The sequence below is a fragment of the Catharus ustulatus genome, chromosome Z (genome assembly GCF_009819885.2).
Source record: "Catharus ustulatus isolate bCatUst1 chromosome Z, bCatUst1.pri.v2, whole genome shotgun sequence".
Lineage (NCBI taxonomy): Eukaryota > Metazoa > Chordata > Aves > Passeriformes > Turdidae > Catharus > Catharus ustulatus.
The window spans coordinates 47,992,639-48,016,717 of NC_046262.2; the positions used below are offsets into that span (position 1 = coordinate 47,992,639).

Genomic DNA, 24,079 nt, shown 5'->3' on the forward strand with positions numbered 1-24,079 from the left:
TCAGATTTTCAAAAACAAACAATCATTTTCAGATGCAGGGCTAAGGTTGATTATTAGCCAGATATTGCAAGTATCTAACTGCTGTATTTCCCTCCATTCCTTTAATGGAGATACTCATTGCTGCAAGATCATAGTGGTTACATCTGCTTTCTCTTACCCAGGGAGTTACATGAGGAAGACACATGTTGTCTTTATATTTTGCACCTTTATATTTTTGTAATCTTTGTATTTTATATATATAAATAACAAGGCATCAGCCTGCAATCTAATTTACAGAAAGCTTTGTGTCAGGACACTGCAAAACAAATCTTCAAAGCTTGGGCTGCTAAGCTGCAGCAAACAGGTCTGCCTGCACACTTCATGAACATGAAAAACAGATTATTGTGCATTGCATTATTTTAATTCATCTGTATTTCAGTAATGAGGACAATGTACTCAGCATCCACTCACCACACACAGAGAAAAGACAGTTTGAACACACACATGCACACACAGTTTTCTTTCATGAAGTGGGAGAGTATCGAAACTGTGGCCTTATATAATAAGGCACAGCAAATAAGTAAGCAGCAGCTAACCATAAGACAAAAAGTAATTTGATCTCACATAGTTCAACTGAGTAAATATAGCTGCTTTTTATTAAATTTTGGGTTTCACTACAAAGAAAGCTGGACAATGAAATGAAGTTGAGAATATCGTGAAGAGAAGAAAGGAGTTTGCTCCCCATTGTCACTATAATCTCAGTATTGTCTCTATCAGTGCCCAGCGTGTCAGTCTGGTTTTATTTTCATGCCCTTAAATTAATATTTCCCTCACTTAAGTACTTGTATTGGGTTTGCATGGCCAAGCTTTTGTGTCAGGGGCCTACCAAGGTGGCTTCTGTGAGAAGTTTCCAGAAACTTCTTCTGTGTCTGGCAGAGCCAATGCCAAGTGATTCCAAAGGCCAACAAGCTGCTGGCCTACGCTGGGTCAATTAGAAATTACAAATGACAAAAAAGTCATTGCACAGCTGTAATCATAGCCAGAGAAGAGTGAGGTGAGATCATGTGATGGGAACAGCCCTGCAGACACCAAGGTCAGCAGAGAAGGAGGGGGAAGAGATGCTTGCCACCAGAGGAGCCTCACACCAGAGCAGGGGGGATGCCTGAAATGAGCTCTATGGAGAGAGGAGCTCACACTGGAACAGCCTGAACCTTGAAGAACTGCACCTCATGGAAGAGAGATTCACACGACAGCCATGTGAGGGGGACTGTTGCCTGTGGGACAGACTCACATCTGAGAAGCTCATGGAGAACTGACTCCCATGAGAGGGATACCATGGTGAGCAGGGGAAGGAATCCTTGCCCTGAACAGGGAGAGAAACAAAGAGAAACAACCTGTGATGAAGTGACCATAGCCCCATTCCTTGTCACCATGTGCTGCTGGAGTAGACTGTAGAGCTGGGAAGGAGAGGGGGTGGGGGGAAGGTGTTTGTAAGGTCTGTTTTACTTCTCATATCCTTCTCTGATTTTGTCAGTAATAAATTCAGTTAAATATCTCTAAATCTAGCCTGTTTTGCCCATGATGGTATTTGGTGATTCATCTGTCCCAGTCCCTATCTCAACTGATGAATTCTTTGTTACATTATCTCTCCCCCGTACACCTGCAGAGGGGAGTGAGAGAGCTGCTTTGGTGGGTGCCTGGCACCCAGCCAGGGTCAGCCCACCACCACAGATGAAGAAAAAGAATTGTGACACTTGTGAAGCACTACAGAAACACTGAGATAAATATCCTGCATTTTCCAGCCAATTGCGTGCAGACTTTCTGAATTAGTGTTCAGGAAACTGGCAGTCTGCTGACCTAGCAGAATCTCTGAATACAGCAGTGGTGTTCAGCCAGTCTGGCAGCTCAGCCTCCGTACCCTGACATGGCTCTAACTGGTCTGTGGCATTTTATGACAATACACAAACCTTGCCATTTTGTAGTTAGGCCATAACTTGGAATAGAACTGGGAAGCCAACACAACTTAAAATTAGTCTAGGATTGGTAACTATTTTTTTTTTCTGAGATATTTTTGTGATTTTAAAGGACTTCACCACCAGCTTATAAGTGGAGCTTTGGTGCAAAAGGGCAGGACTACACCTAGGCTGCTGAATGCCTATATAAAATTATTTTCTAAAGAGAAGCTGAATTCTAGTATCATGGTCAGAATTATTCTAGTTTGGGAATCACATCAAATAAGAAAACAAATTCTGTAACAGGTAGTATAGAGTGGTTGCAATGAATATGTACATCTCACTTGTGCAACTCCATTAATTTCAGTGACACCAACACAAGCCAACTGAACACAGAAAATTACTTAAACTTATCTGCTTTCTTTTAGTTACATCAAGTTATGCAGTTCATGGTAAGTATACCATCTGAGCAGGCACACAATGGCAGCACTCCAATAGCTTTCACTTTACAGTGAGTTGGTGCTTTCAGACAAAGAATGTTTCCTCCTATGGTTACAAATGCTTATAGTAGTGCTGACTTCCATTTCTGGTGGCATTTTCCTAATATTCAGAAGCAGGCCATGGAGCAACTAAAAAATGCTATGTCCCACCTTAGGAATGCATGAGAATAATCCCAGGAAGTTCTCCTGCCATCTCATACCTGACTCCTTCAAACAACCAGCGTCAGTGGACAGCCACAACCACCAGAAGGGCAACCCAGACTTGTCTGATAGTCAGGCAGATGCACTACACCCATGGTGTGTGCACACTGGTCACTACAAGCTGGCTGCAAGCCAAGTGTTGTGCTAGTCAGCAGCTGTGACACCAGCTTTAGGGGCCTGCACTGGTTCTGGCTGGGGTAGAGCTAATTTTCTTCACAGTCACTGGCAGGGGGCTGTTTTAGATTTGTGTTGAACACAGAGTTGGTAATAGAGAGATGTTTTTATTTTTGGTGAGCAGAGCTTACACAGAGCTTTCTGATTTTCATTCTGCCATGCTGGTGAGCAGATGGGGGATGCATGGGAAGTCACAGGTCCCTCTGTGTCCTCTGCAGCTCCACAAGAGAACAAGCATGAGACCTAGGAAAGAGAAGCCTGGGTGCCTGCTTCAGCAAGGACAACACAGAAGAGCTTCATTTAGCACATTGTGGTTCTGGGAGCAGTAAAGAGACATCATCAGGGAGAAGAAAGCAATGCATGGCTGCAGAAGGCAAAGATATCTGTGAGTTTCAGCAAAAGGGACATGCACATAGAAGAGCTCCTGCAAGCACATTGATCACCTGGAAGTTTATGATGTTCAGCTGGTGCCTGCAGGTGTTGATTAATACAGAGTTGATAGCCTGCCAAGCAGAACTCTTATGGCGAAGGTGAGCATATCACTTGAATAACAATTATTGTCACTGTTTTACCCCCAGGAGTCCTCAAGACAGCTACGGACCAGCTTTATGGACGTTACCGTGTATTTTCCTGTCTTCTGAATCTTCCTCTTCTTCCACAGTTGATGAAGACCTGATTACACCAGGAACAAACAGCCACTAAAACAGATGCTGCAGAACCACAGAGCATATTTTTGGGAAAAAAAGGGATCCTTGATGTGTAATATCAACCCCAGAATCCAATTCTGAAGCATCAGCTCCAGAATTGCCTGAAGTAGTACAGGGTGCATTGTGGAAAGACACCAATTTTCCAGGCAAGTCTCAGTGCACTAGGAGGTGCCACTTCCCAAAGGAGAATTGCTGGGGATATGGTATCAGGGACATCCCACACAGACTTGAAAAAATCCATTTGGCAAAAGGGACCTTGACTAGCATGTTGGGTCAAGTGTCCTAGTTCATCAGGTGTGAACCACTAGCCAAGGTCTCCGAGAACACGCTTTTGCTTCACCTTCAGGGTGCCTTATTGAAGTCACATGCTGTCTATTAAAACATTTTGGCCTACTGGCTCAAAGAAAGAGAGACTACTCTCTCCATGGAATTTCTCCTCATGCTTTGTAAAATGCTATTTTCCAGCTGTTTCTGGGCAGTAGCATTTGGTTTAATGGACAAAATGAGAAAATTAAATTACATTTGCACAAACAATAGCTCTCTCTTTCTTAAACTGCAACTGCTTACATGCTGTGCAAAGAGTGCGGGCTCTATAATACTTGAAAGATCTTGGTTTGAAAATCTTAATCTTTGCACTCAAGTTTTCTCACCTCTTGGAACCCCCCTGGGTGCTCCAGAGGCTGAAAGAGTTAATAATGCACCACCTTCACCTCCAGAAAAATTAAAGCACCTCAGCTTCCATGGGTCACCCTTTTCACTACAAAAGGAATCACTAGCTGAATGGATCAAGGCATGCTTCTGGGAGGAGGCAGAATAATTCATGCCTGTCTAAAGAAAATTCTCTGCCCAGCAGCACAAGCCCTTGTATAGATCCTTTGCAGAGTAGCAGGAAATACCTCACCAGCCCTAAATTTGCTGGAAACTTTCCAGTGCCCAGTTCCATAACGACTGTCTGTATACAGCCCCAATTTATTCTTCCCCTTCAGGCAGCGTTATTGGAGTTTCTTGCATCACATATCCTTATGGGCAGCTGTTCCTCATGCACAGGGTTTTCAGGGCCTGCAGGTTACTGTACAGGCAGTCAGGCACCCAAGTGGAAGAAGCATAAGAGCAGCATGAAAGCATGCTTTGCTAGTTCATTTAGCCATAAGATCTGTTTCTGCAATACCCTTCCATTTCCCTGAATATACTAATTTCTCTTCTTCAGCAATTACTAGATTCTGTCTGCTTGGCTACTCTGCTGGTTCTCCTCCATGTGTAATTCTTCCAAAGACAAGCCTCTTCTCTCAATTTCATCTTACTCACACAGGTTATCAAACATGTTTGCGGGTATTGTGTAATATTCAGCAACAATGTTCCAGGAAAGCTCTGGTGCCCTTTGAATGTAAATTTTCTGATCCTCATAATCCAAACTTTTTGGTAGCACAGCCAAGCACAAAAAAACCCTGCAAAAAAACTGCTGGCAATCATGTTAAACTAGAGGAGCACATTTCCAAATACAGATCTCTGTATCAATGCAGTTTGGGTTGCTACTAAGCAAATTCAACATCCACAAAAGACCCAGGTGCAATTAATATTCATCCACAAAGTAATTTTTTCCTCATAGTATAGCCCATTCTGCTGTGAACTGGTCACATTACTTGAATTTATCTTATTTTAATATTGGCTGGGTTTATATCTTTTTCTGTGTCAAAGATTGCTACAAAACTTGACATCAGGAACATGGTAGTATAGTCTAAGTCAGAACTCAGATAACCAAAAAGGAATATGGAACTCCAAAGAGACTCAATACAGCTCGGTGAGCCAAGACTAAGGGGAAAAATGGCAAACTTCACTCTTGTACTAATTAAATGTAATCACAGCTGACAAGTAACTCTTCCCCTGGGGGGGCTTACTGAATCTGTTTTAAAGCTTTAATTCTCGATGAAATCAAAGTACAAACAGTTCCAAAAGGCATCAGAGACAGCACAGCCACTACCAGAATAATAAAATACAACATAATCCATCAAACACAAATCAACTGATTTCTTATCTGTCTTGTTCTTGTCATGATGAAACCCCCTGTTCATCTCAGTTCAATACCATTCTTTTCCTCTGCTGGCACTCAGTAATTTGCTCCTTTCTTTACAAGCAGCAATGAACTGTGGAGGTGGATCAATGAACTCTTTCATGGACAGAAAGACAAGAAAATAAAATCCCTTTCACTGGACATCTTTTGCTCTTGGTCTGTCTCTTTCCTGAGACAATGTCTGCCTACGTGTTTTCGAAAAAGAGAAGGCTAAAGGAGAGATTATTAAAGTTATAATGGTCCAAAAGGGTACTCTTTTCATAGCACATCTCTTACCTACACAGTTGCAAAATTCAAAGGGCTAGATCCCTATAGGTTGTATGCAGGTATCCTTTTATAAATGCTGGGAAATCTCTGCAGGCACTCATGGTCTCACACTGTCTGTATATTTGAGGCCTTCATGCTGCAGGTCACTGCAGCAAGATGGGTGTGTACACCGTGGATGGGAATGGCAGCGGGCTGGTGCAGACCCAGGACCCAGCCGAGCTGGAGCACAGTTTTGGGGAGCAGAGCCAGTGCTCCTCACCTCCCTGAATGCGTGGCAAGGCCCGCACAGCCGTGTTGCAGTGTTGGAGCGATGCACAGAGCAGATCCCTACAGTAGCACATGGCAGGCACTGGGCAAGCCAAAGCTCCTCTGCTTGACTCATCAACCCATTTCAGTGCTGCTGCCATTGTCCTGCCAATGTATCCATGTCAATTACACTAAAAAGTAGAGACCAAGCCAAGCACTGATACTCCTCAAAGATTCCAGTTACGTCCCTTTAAAACCCTGATATCAAGCCTGGCAAGATTTAAGCACCTCAAAATTTGAATCAAACTTTTGTTTGTTAATCAGTAGCTATGGGTAGACTGCTATGATTAAGCAATTGTACTGTGAATGTTGTATGCTTGGCTAATCTTTTGTTTTATGGGAAATTGATTGCAATCCCAAGGTGAATGTCTGGGTGAGAGTCACCAGGGTGAAGTCAACAGAGCTGAGCAGGAACTGGGGGAAATGTAATTCCAGCAATGAGCCATGATAGCCACTGACCCAGCGGCTCAGTCCACCTATTTAAAACAGATCCCAGACTCAAATGAAGGGAAAAACTCCACCTGCAGACTAAGAAGCATAAGAAACAAGAGATATAACTAGTAAATAGGGGTTTGAATATTAAAAAATGAAAAAGTTAAGAACAGTAATTTCATGATTATAAGCTGCACCATTTTGACTAAAATTTTAATCCCAGCCTGGAAATGCAGTTTACACTCAGGAGCGGCCAATATATGTGAACAAAGTTCTGAAATTTCCCAAACTGGAAGTACAAGCCGAGGTGCCGAGCTGAGCACCTGCCAGTAAAACCCAGGATTGCGCAATTGTTACAAATTGGTTACAGTAATTTCACGAATACAAGCCGTACCAATTTGACTAAGATTTTGTTCCTAAACCGGAAATGCGGCTAATACTCAGGAGTGGCTAATATGTGAATAATTTTCTGACATTTACAACCTCAGAAGTGCCAGCCAGATTGCCGAGCCGAGCTGCTGCAAAGTCGGCATTTTGCGATTGTTACAGATTGCTACTCTGTTGCACTGTGGGCGGAGCCTGGATCCCTGCAGGCAGCACGGGGGGCGGGGAGAGAGGCAGGAGAGCTCTTTCCTTCCCTCCTCTGCTGCAGACCGGGGAGAGAGGGGGGGGCCTCGCGCCGCCATCGCTGTGGCTCGGGGAGGAGGAGGGGGGCCCGGGCCGCCCCTGCCGCGGCTCTGGAAGGCAGCGGGGGACCCGGCCCGCCACTGCCGTGGCTCGGGGAGGAGAGGGGGGATCTGGGCCGCCCCTGCCACGGCTCTGGAAGGCAGCGGGGGACCCGGCCCGCCACTGCCGCGGCTCGGGGAGGAGAGTGGGGACCCGGGCCGCCCCTGCCGCAGCTCTGGGAGGCGGTGGGGGGCTCCGTCCCTGCCTGCCACCACAGGGCAGCACCGGGCCGTGGTGACTGAGCCCAGTGGCAGTGGCAGCTGGCCCCCAGTGGCCCCACCGAGCGGCAGCGCCAGGCTGGGCTACCTGGCCCCGTCAGCAGCCCCTAGTGGGCCGAGCCCGCACAGCCTTAGCTGAGCCAGTAAACCCCGCCCTGCCTTAGCTGAGCCAGTAAACCCCGTTCTGTTACTATTTGGCAACTTTGTTGCACGCGGGTCCTCGCTGCGAACAACAGAGCAGCTTATATTCAGGTGCGGCTTATTTATGGACAAAAACCAAAATATTTGCCAACACCCAGAGATGCGGTTTATACTCAGTGCGGCTTGTATTCGTGAATTTACTGTACTCTGTTGTGCAGCAGATGCAGGCGGGCTCCGTGCTGGCAGCGGGGGGGGTGGGGCGGGGAGGCGGGGGGCTCTCTCCTGCCGGCAGCCCAGAGGGGGAGGCGGTGGGCTCTGTGCTGCCAGCCCCGTGGCCTGGGGAAGAGCCAGGGGGCTCCGTGCCTCCCTCCTGCCGCTGCCGCAGGTGTGGGCGGGCTCCGTCCCCGCCTCCCACCGTGGGTCTGAGCAGGTTCCCACCAGCACCACGGGGCAGCGCCGGGCCGGGGCGAGCAAGCCAGGAGGTGGCAGCGGCAGCAGCAGCCGGCCCCAAGTGGCCCCGCAGAGCGGCAGTGCTGAACTGGGCCACCTGGCCCCATCAGCAGCCCCAAGCAGGCTGAGCCCACCCGGCCCCGAGCCAAACCCCGCGATCCTGCGATTCTGTTAGTAATTCATTACTTTGTTGCACACGGGTCCTTGCTGCAAACAAGAGTGTGGTTTATAATCAGGTGTGGCTTTTATATGGACAAAGAACGAAAAGTTGCTGACACCTGGAAGTGCAGTTTATAATCAGGTGCGGCTTATAATAGTGAAATTACTGTAATTGTAACAAATGAATGCTGATTTATACATTGTTAAAATGTATAAATAGTGTAAAAAACTGAATGGGTTACCACCAAGCTGCCTATTTAGAATAAAAGATAGAAATACCTCACCTCAGTGTGAATTGGTTCTGTGTATCAGGTAATGAGCTCACATCTGGGAAAACAACATTACCCTACTAATTAGTAAAATTAGTGGAACTCACAGAAGGTAAAGGAGCTTGCCCCTTTGAAGTAAGTTGTGATACTGGAGCTTTCTTCTCTCTTTCAATGATGCACCAGGAGGTTGAATAATGACTTCCATAAGGATTCCTGGATTTTTTTTAATCAGATCACAACAGAAGTTTATGGTTTCAATTACAGCTGGTGAAACTGGAGTCTGTATTCCATCCCCCCAACCACAAAGATCTTTTTCCATGAGATTTTGATTTTTAAAATATGTTCTTATTGTTCCTCTTTTCCAATGTCTCTGTTTCTCTAAGAACAATCTCAAAGGCTTTGTTTAAGTAGTAATTTATTTTCTAATCCAACATATTCTTTTCATTAGAAAAATACTTTGTCATTTGCTACATGGTCTGTGTCCTCTGAGAAGTTGAGCAGCTCCTGAAAAGTGTGAGTGCTTAGCTCCTCATAAAGGAGGTCCAAGATAGCATCGCTCAAAGAGCTCTTAGAGGGAACTAGGAAAATGCTGATTACAATTCTCATCCATCTTATAGCAGATGAATAGCTGCTGCAAGAACAAAGCCTGTGCTTGCTAGCAGAACAAACTAAAAATATGACAGTACTATAGGCCTGGGATTTTGATTCTTCTTTGAGCATCTTCAAATTTAATACTCAGTCTTTTAGACTGGAAAAGGAGAGGAAAAGGAGAGTGCTGCATGTCATCAAGGAAGAGAGGCCAGTAGCCCAACCAGCATTACACATCTGTGAATTTGTTGTTTAGTATTTTAGGAAAGTTAAGTCAATTTGGTTTCTACCATGACCAATCACTCCTTTAATTCAAATAATAAGAAAAGTGTCAGAACTCCTTATCCTTGTTCAAGAACCATGTGAAAAGTGGTCAGGACATCTCAAGAAGACAATTACAGTAATTTCACGACTATAAGGTGCACCGGCTTATAAGGTGCACCTTTTTTTGCAGCGAAGATCTGTGCCGTGTGCAACAAAGTAATGAATTAGTAACGGAATCCCACCATTGTGGAGTTTACTGGCAGGTGCTCAATTTGCAAACATTTTTCACAGATTGGTGTAGCCTTTAAATGCAGCCCCATGCATCCTCCCTGTGCATGGGTCCCAGCACTCTCGCCCACCCCTGGCTGGTGAGGCGGGGCTCAGGGTAGCTGCGGCTCACCTCAGGGTTGCTGCGGTTCAGGGCGGGTCGGGCCGCCCGCGACTCAGGGCGGCTAGGGGCTGCCTGCTCCCTCCCTCCCCATGCGGCTCCAGCTGGCTGGGGGCTGCCCGCGGCTGCCCAGTCCCACCCGCCCCGCGCGGTTCCTGCCAGCTGCGGCCATCCACTCCCGCCCCTCCTCGCAGCTTGGTACTCCCTTGGCGCCGCCCCCCCTCGCGGCTCTGCTCATGGCTCGCACTTCTGGATTGGCAAATTTCGCAACTTTGTGCATTATATAAGGCGCACCGGACTATAAGGTGCACTTCCAGGTTCAGACCAAAATTTTAGTCAAAAGGGTACGCCTTACAGATGTGAAATTATTTAGTTTAAGGGGTGGCTTCCTTTTTAAAAATCCCAAGAAATTATGTCTCCACTTTTCCACCTTTCTGTCATGAATGAGTGATTAATTTTGCACAATCACCATCAGAGTTGTTTTTGAATTTTTTTTTTTTTTAATAAGGTTTAATATAAATTTCCAAAAGCATAACTTAGGAAGTTCAGTGTAAGATTCACTATTTTACTTATTGCATGAATGAAACATACAAAGGAAAATCATGTTTAAATCAATCCCTGCATGCATACAAGTACAAAGAAGTATGTACAGAGGTCTATAACTGTTGAAAATTTATCTCAAGTAAAATTCACCTCATGTCGAATGCCTTTGCACCTCTCACCAGGTGAAGGTTGAGCTTGGAGGAGGGGAGTATCAACCCAGACCCTAATGCCAGATTTTGGCAGCCCGAGTGTTGTACACTGCAAAATTGCTGAGTTCCACAAGGTGCTGCAATGGGAGGCAGGTGCTGGGGCAGCTTCTGTGGCCCAGAAGAGCTCAAAGAGCCTCATCTGGGACTGCTGCTTAGGGTTAGATGTACTTGTCCATCAGTCTTCCTCCTGGCCATAACCTGGGTTGGAATTTTCCTCAGAAGTCCAGTAAATACAATACTGTCTCATCCAGGCAAATAGCAAACGTGAATAATATTCCAAGGCGTTAGAAGCAGTTGATTAGGCAGCAGAATTGCCTAGGAACACTGTCTTCGATAAACTCACAGGGAGCTTGACAGCCTTCAGTAAAGGTGGAAGCCTAAAGAGAATTCCTGGGATGTAGAGCAGCGAGAGTTGGAGGTTAAGGGACCATTAACAAAAAAATCAAACACTGGAAGGTTTACAAACATTAGCACAACAGAAGACAAAATTTTAAGTAGCAAAAAAGGTACACAACAATGTAATTAAAGCTGATAGCATAATGCCCAACCTCAAAGGGCCTGAACCAAGGCTACCCTGGCAACTTTGACTTTCAAACACTGCCTTTCACAGTGTTGATGTTTCTGTTCCAGAAGCTTCTGGGCTACAAAGCATCCACTTAAGGCTTTTTGGAAAGTTTTTTTTCTGGTTGTATGAGAAGGATAATTCTTTATAAAACATGGGCTTCAAAGACAACCCTGAAAAATATGGATTTTTAAAATATTCTAATTGATTTGGGGCACGGGGGGAAGGGAAAAATAAAATAAAAAATAAATCTTACATGACTCTGCAAAGTCTAAAGTTCAGGGAAGTCTCTCTGTTCCTAAAGACGAGCAAACGCCATTGTTACAATGACCACGGAAAGGTTCAGTAATTAGCTCTCACTTTTGAAAGTTATAAAATAAGTACAAAACCTTCTCACCAGAAAACTACACCTTAACTCTCTGTCCTTACATTGAAAACCTAACTACTGCTAATCATTGCTATTTGGGAACCACAGCATTTTCAGTATAAGAACTTGTCCTGGGACCCCTTGCCTTGCCTTGCCTTGCAAAGTTCTGCCGAGCTGATGAATGAAGCCACTGCAAAAACGCCAGAAGCTCCTCCCAATGCTTTTCTCCTTTCTGAAAAGGTGAGCATGCACAAGGCTCAGCAGAAGGAATCTGCTAATCTAAAGACAGGTGATTCACCATCTAAACATATACCCATGTGCACATCTCCAGTTCTTGCTTCACCATCAACTGGAACTTAAAAAGTGTGAAAATTAGGAAGTGGTCATGTAACCTTAAAAAAAGCAGATGAAAAAACATCTGTGTAACACCGGGGCTCCTGAGCAAAGGGATGCTGATGAGATTGTGCACAGGTAATTTTCAGAAAAATCAAAGCTGCTGTTAGCAGGTGCTAAGATTCTTCAGTGGGTGATAAACATTAACAGAGAGCTCCTATTCATTCCCCTAAGTAGAAAGAATTCATCTTATATCAGACATTAAATGATGTGTGGATTAATGGTTTTGTGATCCCTAAAGTTACAACATGCTGTAAGACTATACCTAAAATTTAAATTTCAGTAATGTAAGTGGTGCCATATATTGAAAATCATTAATACAAACATTGTTTTTTTTATGGGGAAGAAAAAGTCATTGGTGGAGATATAGTCATGTACAGTAATTCAGTGATGACAGAATATTTACTAATAGATTGCTGTCTGCAAAAAATGGATTCATTACCTGGTGTGCAACAAGCCAATAATTACACACTCTAGAGAGACATGGATTGTTTATTTCGAGGTTGCACAAGCATGGATGCCTGATGGAATTCCACAAATCAAGCATACCTGATATTAAAGCTTTTTACTACAGCAAACAAAGGAACTAGTATTCATTTGCCACAATGTTACATAATTGTTATATAGTTCTAATTAATTAGTATCCTGTCTTCTACTGGTTGATGATTCTCTTGCTTCCCATGCTAATTATTCTGCATGCTCAGTCCTTCTCTTCTTTTGAGTCAGTGGGTTTCTTGAGTTGGTGCTCTGTGAGCCGGTGGGCGCACATTCTCCTACAGGAATTACCTTTCACCCAAGTCAGAGCTAATTTCAGCACAGTTGCTGAGTTGGCTTCATTAGTTCCTCCCTTATCTTGGGAGTTCTACCAGATGTCACATAAATTCTGCATTCTTTGTGTCCAGTATCGGTGAACATCCTTTTTTCACAAGCCTTGTTAAACCTCCCCCTAGAATTGAGATCATTGAAGAACGTCAAGCCCCACAATTAAACAAGGATTTATTTTTCTGATCCATGGGCATCATTTAGAGTTTGCTTGTTAGCTACTATCTGTTTCACAGATTAAATCTCCCTTCTTGTTGATTAGACTTGAAAGTATACAAAGACCAAACATCAAAGAACATCCTTTCTTAAGAAAACTTTTACATATTCCACTTGTTGCAATAAGTACATCAAAGATTAATATAAACCTTTGCAGCTGTTTTGTTCTTACCATTTCAACTTTTGGGGACTTAGCTAAGAGCACATTTTTATAATGCTGTGTTTTCTAGAAAGATGGTCCACAGGATTATTTCTACCACTAGCTCCTGTGAGCTGCCAGGTAACTCCTTCAATTGACAGGGTGTGACCCCAGCCTCACTTGGGTCTTTTGTCAGCCCTTGAGTACCTTACAACAGGTTGGCTTCCCTTGTGCCCCACCTATGCACTTTGATACCCTGGTAATGTGACATAATTTCACAAAACCTGACCACAAGAAGGAAACGGGAGAGGGATTTTTACGTGCCACAGTTAAAAGCAGAAATAATTAGTTGTACTACAGTGGGATGGGGCTTGACATCCACAGCTAAAGAGCAGAAAAGGAAGGGAAGGCAAAAAGCCTTCCCAAAAGGTATTTTAGACCTGACAGGAATGAGTTGGTTCTTTCCTCCAAAGTATAAACAGTAGTTAAAACATGGGGAGAAGAAATTAATCCAAAAATATAAAATTCATTGCCCACAACATAAGAAAATATTTGAAATTTTGATTTGAAATTTTGAGAGGAGTAGGACCAAGCAGAATGTCCAGACACTGGCACCAGCTAAAATGTCACACAAAAGCATATAATTACAGCCTAGTGGGCTCTGCATACATATTCTCTGCAGCTCTGAGCCTGTAAGCAACCCATTCAAATCCTTTAATAAAGGCCAGAGTTCATGACTGTAACCTCCCCAGAGTCACTAACCCATTGGCTTGGCACAAGCACTTACAAGTATGACAAATTTTACAGTTGAAATGAGAAGAGTCCTTGCACAAAGGGGAGATGAGAGCCAAAAGCATAGAAAGCCTTCCACCCAAAGCCTCCTGCCCAAATCTGGACACGACAAAAGACAGCAGCATGCAGACAAGCCAATTCTTTGTCTGCTTTTTTTCCTAAAGCACACCCTAGCACTGCTACAAAACAGCTGCAAGCTGGAAAGCACAAATCAGTGCACTCGCATTCATCTGCTCAGCCAGAAGTCATGCTAGAAATGCTCACTAATCCTGGATATTTGAAGGCAGCATCAAGGCAATTGGAGAAAAATAAAAATCAGAGGTGGGCATGAATGTGTGCTGGTTCTCTCTTTATAGAGAGAATTGTAAAATAAACCAATTAAGCAGTGGATGTGCCAAGCTGAGTTTCAAAGCCATAAGCCATGGCATATTTTTTTGGTGGGGCTTTTAAATTTTTTTTCCAATACATTTTCTAACGGCTTCAGTGCTGCTCTAAAGCCCAAGTAAAGAGTGTTCCTACTAACATGAATGAAATGTGTGGGTTAAATGGCAGGGTTGTTATGATTTCTTTATCACAGGAGAGGTACAGGGACAGAATCACCATGACCCTCTACTATGGAGGGTTGCATCCTTTGTGGGAGGATGAGAGAAGAAGAAAATGGGAAGCAGTGGGCAAGAATCCTAGGCAGGGCCCAGCCATCATGTGAAAACAGACAACAGAGCCATGCTGTATCTCACCACTGCCTTTCCATGATCCTGTTTTCAGTAAAGTTTATGGGAGAGACATCTTAGAAACTCCCATGATAAGATATCAATGAAAAGCTTCTGGTATACTCCCAAAAATAGGGATTACAAGTCACTTGTGCCATTCTCAGGATCTCCACAGAAATATCACTGGTATAATCTTTAAAACTTGTCCTAACTTATCCCTTACTGCCTATGCACTAGACTTATTAAGTCCAGGCCCAGGCTACAAACCTAAACCAAAATTATTTTCCACACAGTGTAGCTCAGTCAGTACAGTTTAGTACCTGTGAAATACCACTAATGTCTAAACTGAAACAAAGCTGGTTAGGCTGTGGGTAAGCAAACCATTTTCCCAAGGATTTTCCCATTGTGCTGTTAAGCAAACACAGAGGAAGAACAGTTGAGGACCTTCCCTGCTGCTCCTACAATACTGTCTTCCTGGCAGTGTAAATCAGATCTCCAGCAGGCACCCACCAAAAGGCTGCTCTAAACTTCTCAACTTGTAGCTTAACTGCTCATGGGCACCCTCCTGCCTGTGCCCTGCACCTCCGGTAAAGGTCTGGCCACTCTCTCCTGTCTTTCTACTACAGGGCAAAGTCACAGAACCTGAATGTGCAGAAGAAACAAACAAAATTGCACATAACACTTAGGTGTTTTGCTATACAGTGTGAAGGTATTCATACCCAATGCACAGACACAAAACTTTCTAGATGTCTGTTTGCAAGACATGGTGAGATATCATGACCAAAAGGTCGTCAATGTTTTCCAGGTAAATTCCTGTGAGATGCTGAAACTACAAGCAAGAGATACAGCAAGAACATCTGTAGACAGAATTTCCCCAGATTTTTGTATTTTCCTCTCATTACCAGTTTCAGTACTTAATATTATTTTGGAATTTTATCAGCAATGACACTTAGAGTACCTTTTAAATATTCTGGGAAGCCAGTCTCAAGTCTAGAGGGCAAACACACTGTTTTCCTTATTAACAAAACTCTGGTATTTTTTCCCAAAGTATAGCACAGAAAAACAGAGAATGGAAAAATGCAAACTACAATCTCTTCATGATTTCAGTTGTCCTGATGCCCTGTGACTGTTAATGTAATTTTCTATGCTGTCTCATCTGTGCATTGTTGGTACCTCCCTTGGGAAGAGATATTCATCTAGATTATCTGTTTGCCATAAAATCAGCTTCCTCAAAAGAGAACAACAGGTATTTGGTATCATCCACAGGTATCTCTACAAGGTTCTGGTATGGTTTCGTTTTCTGTCTTTGGCCTCATTCTGTTGTCCAATTGCAAGTATGCAATGCTCATATTGTTTACACTTTGCTCCATTACAATTAAGAGTTTCACAATCAATTACAAAAGGACCCAAGTTACACATGTTATAAAATATTAGGACTAATTGAGCTCCTCTGTTGGCTGTCACCTTTTATAACGATTTCTTAATCTCAGTTACATAATTTTAACTATTTTGAGTGGCAATTTTGAGACTGATGGCAATCACAGTTATGTTTCTTTTGTTTTCTTGAGTGACTCTGCTAATTTACTAAGCACACTCATTTCCTCACTCCAGGCTCGGATCCTATCAAGAATTGGCTTCAATTCCACTTTCCTCAATATGGCTCCAACATTGCTGAGCATGCAGGTCAACTAACTGGGCTACACACTTTATACCTCAAGTGATGTGGAATGGCAAGTTGAATCTCGGTTCTCAGCATAGTCCCGGTTTGTACTTGACAAGCAGTCCTGTGGAAGAAACAGAAAGTGGAAGATATGACCTGTTAGCTGGGATTTAGGCAAGTAGAGGTGTTTGATTAGTGGATTTACTGATAGATTCCCAGTCTGCCTCCATGCATTGTACTGCTCCAGTAGTTCACAGGTGCCCAGGTTTCCTGTCTGTTGCTCCTTCTCCCCAGTGACCCCATCCTACATATACACTGTTGACTCTCTTTTTTGTCAAAGATTGAATTTTTTCTTTGACATTAGAAAAGCATTTTTAATCTCAATTGGTCTCCTGATTTTCAAAGGACACAAGAAGAAGTTTAAGATAAGTAAATCAAAACAGATTACAAGATGCCAGTGCTACAGCTAAGTCTACACAGGTATCTCTGCCTTTGTCAAGAAAAAAGTATAATATAGTGAGCCTGCTGTATTGTACTGACAAATCACTCCTGTTCCACCAAACTATCTCTGGTATTAGTAAAATAGACGCACTTTCCTATTCCTCCTACAGATGAACAAAACCGCAGGTACAAAAAATAATGTTGGCATTAAAAGTTGCATGCTCCAGAAGAGTCTATAGCACAGAATCAGCCAGAGATAAAATCATCGAGATATATCTGTTGCATAAACTTGCAGCACAGTTATCTAATTCCTAATTTGGCTAAGAGGAAGCTAAGAAATGAGGTCTCAAAATCAGCAGTTGCACCTGCAGAACATTATTATCACACTGTCTACTTAAATATCCACCAGCTGTGTGTATGACTTTCTGTGGACTGGAAGAGTGAAAATTTCCCAAATATACCAGTCAAAAAAAAACCCAAACCAAAACAAACAACAAAAAACCCCAAACAAACAAAAAACCCCCCACCCACAAATAGAGTCAGTGAAATCAGACTTCCTTGAGCTCTGCCATACTCTTTTATCTTTAGGGTTTTTTTATGAGTTGTAGTAACCATTACGTCAAAACACTGCTCATTGGTATATTGCTTTTGTCTTGCAAAAGCTAATCCCTTCGAAAAAAGCAAAGAAATATTTTCAATATTTAACTACACTCTTAGGTGTAATTATGATCTGTTGTGCTTTTCAAATGTTGAAGTGAAATATCAAGTGAAGTGGAAAAACAGGGGAGAGATAAACCACTATCCTGAGTATTATCGTTGCCTTGAATGAAGGGATGGGACTATGATTTTGCTAAAGATGATTTAACGTTTCAAAATTCATCAGACTTGAGGTTGTGAGATTTAAAGAAGCAAGAATCCACCCATAGCCAAAGCAGTCACGGGTTTCTTTGTTTCAAGGCCATATATAACATTTTATTCCATTGGAGAGTTGCTATGAAGTATATTTTGTTTTTCTAACCCATCACCTTCACTTAATTTTGCCACATTGTGTATACTTTTATCCAATGAGCTACTACGACATGCACACACATATGTTTCTACTTTAACACTTAAACTCCTAGTTCACCCTATACAATTACTACTACAACACTATAAAATTCTTTTCCATCTTATCTAATACAGTTTCTTACTTACTTAAGGCATATTCTTACTTACAACTTACTTAAAAGGAACATAAGTCTATAATTTTTCCTGCTTAATGTCTGTATACTTCTATTTTTACATCAATCCAAGCTTTTTCCAAGGCTGCCAATCAAACCCTTCAGTATCAGTGCAAGTTACTATCTTTCCGTTTCCCACACTGGATACCTCAAAATGATATTGTGTTCCTTATCTTTCTGTGCTCAAAATTGTTACTGTCTCTTCAAGGCCCTGCAGCCAGAAATGAAACTGCAGGGTAGCAGAGGAGGGTGCTGGTTCCTTTGAGAAGTCAGAGTCACCCGAGCTGAGTTCTCTTGTTTGTTGCCGTGACTCCAGGCTCTCTCTGGTCTCTTGCCTCTCTTGCTTTTTGCCTCTTGGTTCTACTGACACCAGTAGCAACCCAAGAAGCTACATTTCACAATCAAAAACTGTTTCAGAGTGAATTTTGCAGCAGTAATAGCCAGAGGGTACCATTTTCAGAGCTTGGGGACACTGATTTTGCCCCTGCAACACACTCATGGGAACAGTAGCACTGACAGCTGTGAAAAGGCAGCGAGACAGCAGAGTCTGAATTGCCCAAGCTGGCTGCTTGCTCTCTGGTGCCGACAGAAGAACATCATCCCTCCACGAGTTCCAGTCCCCAACAATGTGCATCGTTGGAACACACTGCAAAGAAGGTTTTCTTCAACATGTGAAGAAAGGACCTTGCATAGCTTCTTTCTGATGGAATTCTGATGATAGAGAAAATATCTTTTGAAAAAGCACTGTAAATGTTCTGGAAATACCACTGCTGCGACTATGAGGACACAGAATTGGATGGACCAGAAAGGACTTCAAATTCCACTGAACTGAGAATCCAAAACTCCTAAAATTCAGAACACCTTCAGTAAACTCCCCCACGGCTACCTAACTTTAGAATCAGCCTTAGTCATAAACCGTGAGATTTAAGAAAAAAATGTGATGTTGAAACCAGAGGATAATAGAAAGGTTATCAACAACAGAAATCCACCAGAAAGAATAATGTTAAAAATTAAAAAGTGTTTAAAAAAAAAAATTAAGCCCAGGTACTGAAAATCTAACAGAATGAAAAGATATATAGGATATACAGCATGCTTAGACATACTGGAAAAGAAGCAAGAAAAGACAACAAATGTCCGAAGAACGAATACTTCCTTAGAGTTATGACAGTTTACATATTTTCCCAGATTAAGAAATGTTTATAACATTATTTTATTTTATTTTATTCTACTTTTTTTTCTATTGCATTGCATTGCATTTTTTGAATGCTTATTTTATTAAAGGACGATTATAGGCCTATAGTGACTGAGTTTGCAATCTCAATGAATGAAGCCAAAGTGTCTAGGGAGATATCCCTGGTATTGCTTATGATAGGCCTGGAAATCTCCCTTAGTACTTTCACATTGAGTGCCAGCTCTCAATGGAGATTCTGTCAGCCTCTGCAGCCTTCAACCTCCAGATTATGAAGAAAAGAAACTAAACTGGTCAATCCTACCTACCAGCACAGCAGAAAAAGTAATCTGATTACATGGGGAGACATCCATATCAGTAAATTTGCTTTTCAGGCTGTATGTCTAGAAGGAGATTCAACTGAGTCTGTAAGATAGCATGGTGGGCTGGGCTAATATTTAACAAGGAGGAGTGCTGTGAGCACTGATGTAGACTCCAAAGGATTAAACAAATGGCAGGGCACCAAGGATCCTTTGATTCTCCCACTGTCATCACACGCGCTTTTGTTCCAGTCTGTTAGACAAATACATTAGAAAGTTAGTATGTAAATTCACACTTAGGTATTGACCTGATTTCTAAAAAGGTTCAGAGTAATTCCCACTTTGATCCCAGTACAGCAAACCCTCTTCATCCCAGGAGCAAAATTCATCTGCTGCTAAGAGTGGGGGCTTTAAAAAAAGAGGCAGCAAATCTAATGAGATCATCAGCAGGAAAAATGCTACATGTTTTATGCATCAATATTATAAATCAATGTTGCGATCACTGCATTTTTTTCTTACATTTTAATTCAGGTTAAAATGCAAGGAAGCATGCAGCGTTATCCAAATTATCCACTTGCACTCTGGCAAGTGGATCTGTATTGACAGTTCTCCCTGCTGCCATCTGCATTCCCTTGCATTCCCTTCTGGATCAACATTATCCTATATTCTAGGTAAACACTACCTTTATTCTTCAATAAATTAATTTTCTCTTTTTTGGTTTTTTTTTTGTTGTTGTTGTTTTGGTTTTTTTGTTTGTTTTTTTGTAAGACAAGCAGAAGCTAGAAACTTGTGCCATCAAGTATCTGGAAATGGGTCAGGAATGCACCTACAAACAAATCTTCAAGTACTGAGAAATTAATAAGCAGGTAACAAAAAGGCTTTTGGTGACTTTTGAGGGTCATGAAGAAAATGCTTTCTCAGAGTTGTTAGAGTTGTTAATTCTGCATATTCTTTATGTTTCAAACTGCATTCTCAACAGTGGCAGCATGGTTTTTTCCAAACATACGTTACTTCTGGATATGAAACATGAATATCGAACTACTATCTTAATGAGAATAAAACTTACATTGTTTTGGGGTGGGGGGGTGAAGGGGCTGAGTAGACCACATGGCATTCATAGACTACTATCGATAATATCCTGCCAAATAGTTACATTTCTGTGGCAAACAAATTATAATCCACATATCCAAATTAGCTCAAAAGAATCCCACTTTGAAAAGAGAGAAAGGTGAACTCCAGGACTGACAACCGGTCGCTTTTCAGGCTCTCTGTATCATGAAGTGTGTCATACCACAACATAAGTACAGTCTGGTCTTTACTTAGAAGATGCTCAAAAACACAGAAAAATCCAACAAGGCAAATTAGGCAAATGTTTTAATTGTTAGATATAAAAAATAAAGTACAGGAGTGGACAGAAATTCCCTGCAGTCTGAATGACCCTATTTGACTCCTATTTAAATGCAGAAGGGAAAAAAAAGCAATCAGGATTATCAAGAGAAGTAGATATACAGTACCAGTGCAGCAATTTTTCTCAGGAAAAGAATTTAGAGGAAGATACATGGCCAAATAAAGCAAATAATCTATCCTCTTATTGCATTAAAACAACAACAAAAAGCCTGGCATAATTTCAATCAATGGTCTCTACTGATAAATTTGTCAGGGCACAGCAATTACTTAGCCTTGTGTGTGACATAAAAAGATTTCTACAACTTCACTGTTTTGGTGCATCCCTATTAGTAAAGCATTTTTGAGCACGCACACCCAGTGTACACATACTTGTTTTATCAGGTGTATATATACATTACTGAAGTTCTAGTATTTTCTTCTTGCACCCCATTAGATCATCTCACATGGGCCCACTTTGGACACCACTGATTTCAATCATCTAAGTACCTTAAACAACTGCAGTGCTTTGGATGACAGAGGCAACCAAACATGCGGGCTTCTTCCTTGTAATGTTGCAGAAAAGGGTTGGGTGGAGAAAACTGAAATACGTATGGTCAGATATAGTTTTCCAGTCTCAAGTACATACTATCAAACCATGGATTATAATCTGCACATTGATTTTAGTTTTAAAGTAATGCAGTTGTGAGAGAAATTAAACTAGTAGCTGAGCCAGCATCTGGGTAATCTGTTGATGCAAAACTATTGAAAATACCATCAGAAAACTAGGTACAAAAGTATTAAAATATATATTAAAAAGAGATCTTGAGAGTTGAAAGTGAGAGATATGACAGTAGAATGTGAGGATTTGCACAAAGAGAATACTAGCAGAATAGCCCATGAACTAACATGACTTTTGGGAGCACAGTAAACTCCAAAGATTGAAATGAGGCTGGACAAGACTGATGTGTCATTGGCACAACAGGGAGAGGAAATTGAGAAGCACTGGCTAGGATCAACACAGTCAGCTTCATTGTTCATACACAGATTCACAACTCGGCACACCTTAAATTACACCATAGCGATAATAATCCTAATATTATAATAATATGAATAATTATAATAATAATTACAGTAAATTCACGAATACAAGCCCCACGGAATATAAGCCGCACTGCTGGTGTGTTGGCAACATTGTTGCCTTTGTTAATAGATAAGCCGCACCCGGAATATTAGCCGCACTTTAGTTTGCAGCGAACTTTCACAAAGTCGTCATTTAGTAACACAATCGCGGGATTGCCGGGGCTTACTGGCTTACTGCCGACCTCGGAAACATTGTTTCCAAGTGAAAAAAGACACACCCTTTATTTACAAGCCGAAAAAGACAGGAACAATAGTGTGGTCATTTTGCGAGCATTCCCAATGGATCCATGTTGCCTTTAAACAGCCACTTAGCCACGCAGGCAGGCAGCTGAGCTCCGAGTGGAGCCACATCTCCGTGCTGGCACAGGAGCGGCCGTTGTAGCCCTCGCAGCCCGCGGGGGGAGCGGCCGTTCTAGCCCTCGCAGCCCCGTGGCCGAGCGGCCGTTGTAGCCCTCGCAGCCCGCTGGGGGGAGCGGCCGTTGTAGCCCTCTCCCTGCGAGCCGAGTGGCCGTTCTACCCCTCTCCCTGAGGGGAGAGAGGCTCCCCCAGCCCTCTCCCTGCGAGCCCAGCCAGCCCCGTAGCCGCATAAGACTGAAAACACTTTAAAAAGTACAGAGAAATATCACACACTTTTATCGAACTGCCGAGGTAACTCACCCCGATAACAACCCCCGCCCCTCAGTAATGCCGCCATCCACAGGCAGACAATAAGCTGTTCTCTGATTGGTTCATCGTCGGAACAACGGGAAACCATGGATTTCAGACTGTTTTGGCTCGGGACTGGACCAGCATGATACTAGGTAAGGGCAGATATCACATTTTTGTCCATAGATTAGCCGCACCGGAATATTGGCCGCATTTCCGGGTTTCCACCAAAATTTTAGTCTTCTTGCTGCGGCTTGTATTCGTGAAATTACTGTAACTATTATCTTGCCATACCTTGGAATGGGAGTTTACAAAACTTTCTGTAGTACACAGAAAAAGAGCATGAAGACCCTCTAGTCTAGGCATTCTCTAGATCTCTTTTAGTCCCTACAGGAGGCATATGTCAAATGTCAGCATTACCAAAGAAAGTACCAGGGAGAAAGTACTGGCAGTCTTTTACCATCCTTCTTAGGTGAAATCTTAAGATTCTATGCCATGAAGTTGTCCAATGCATTTTAGAGAAGAATCGGTGGGAAAGACGGTCACTCGTCCGTCTGTTGGACTGCACACATATATGTCTAAAAAAAATGTATCTCCACCAAAAAGTTTTAGGAATGCTACACCTCAAGTCTCTGCAGAGAGCAGATGTCCTTCATCAGGAGGTGAGTTTACAGTCTTTCAAAGGAGTGTGTGGAACCCTTCTCAGACTCGCAAACCACTTATTTCCTGCTTGCCTCATCTGCCAAGTTCTAGGTACCCACATTCTTGAAGAATTCTCAACATACAACCAGAAACAACTGCTATAAGACAATGGAAGCAGTATGTTTCTTCTCGACAATGAGTATGTTCATCAGAGAAGACTTCTTTAGAAGTGTGTCCCTTGAACCAGCCACCCATTTCCTCAGAAGGCAACTTGCTTGCGAGGCTGCTAAGCAAACAACCTGAGGTCAAAAATCATGCCCTCTCTTCTGAAGCTCCTTGTGGTAAAGTCCTAGTGTTATCCTGGGAGTGTCCTCCTTTTGCGGGTCCCTGACATTCCAAACATCACAATTTAAAAGAGGTTGCCAAGGCAGTTTTTTTGAATCTCACGGTACTTTTGAAGGTACGAACCTCTTAGAGGATAAGATTCTGTCCCAACTGCCAAGTAAAATTAGCTGGTTATCCCTGGATTAAGTAAAATGGGTAGTTATTTCCTTATTCTTTTTTTCTGCGAAGCTCTGCTCTTCAGAGCAGTGAAAGGACTATGTTATCAGACGACTGGCAATGAAATTTCTAATCGGTTATTTAAATTGGAAGTTCCCTTTCGGGGCATTTCACAAGACGCCTAGATCCTGTGGGCAAATTTAGGTCAATCAGACAGAAATAACCTAACAGACTGTATTTTAAAGACAGTCTGCGTACCCCAAGGCTGGGCACGACGCTCGGCCCCTCGGACACCCAGCGGCAAGCAGGCGCTCCGACGGCGCGGCTCCCGCAGCTCCCGCGCTCCGTGACGTGCCCGGGGCAGAACGGCCCCGGGGCCGCCCCCCCCCCACAGCGGCAACGGGCGGAGCGCGG

General features: G+C 42.8%; 1 long non-coding RNA gene across 1 annotated transcript; it reads right to left on the reverse strand.

Moving 5' to 3' along the window:
* Window positions 1-10,388: 10,388 nt before the first annotated feature.
* Window positions 10,389-24,006, reverse strand: LOC117010520. Its single transcript, XR_004420699.1, has 3 exons — window positions 23,924-24,006; window positions 16,255-16,326; window positions 10,389-10,931 (listed from the first exon to the last, which is right to left on the reverse strand). It is a non-coding gene; the product is annotated as an uncharacterized LOC117010520 (long non-coding RNA).
* Between the last annotated feature and the right edge of the window lie 73 nt (window positions 24,007-24,079).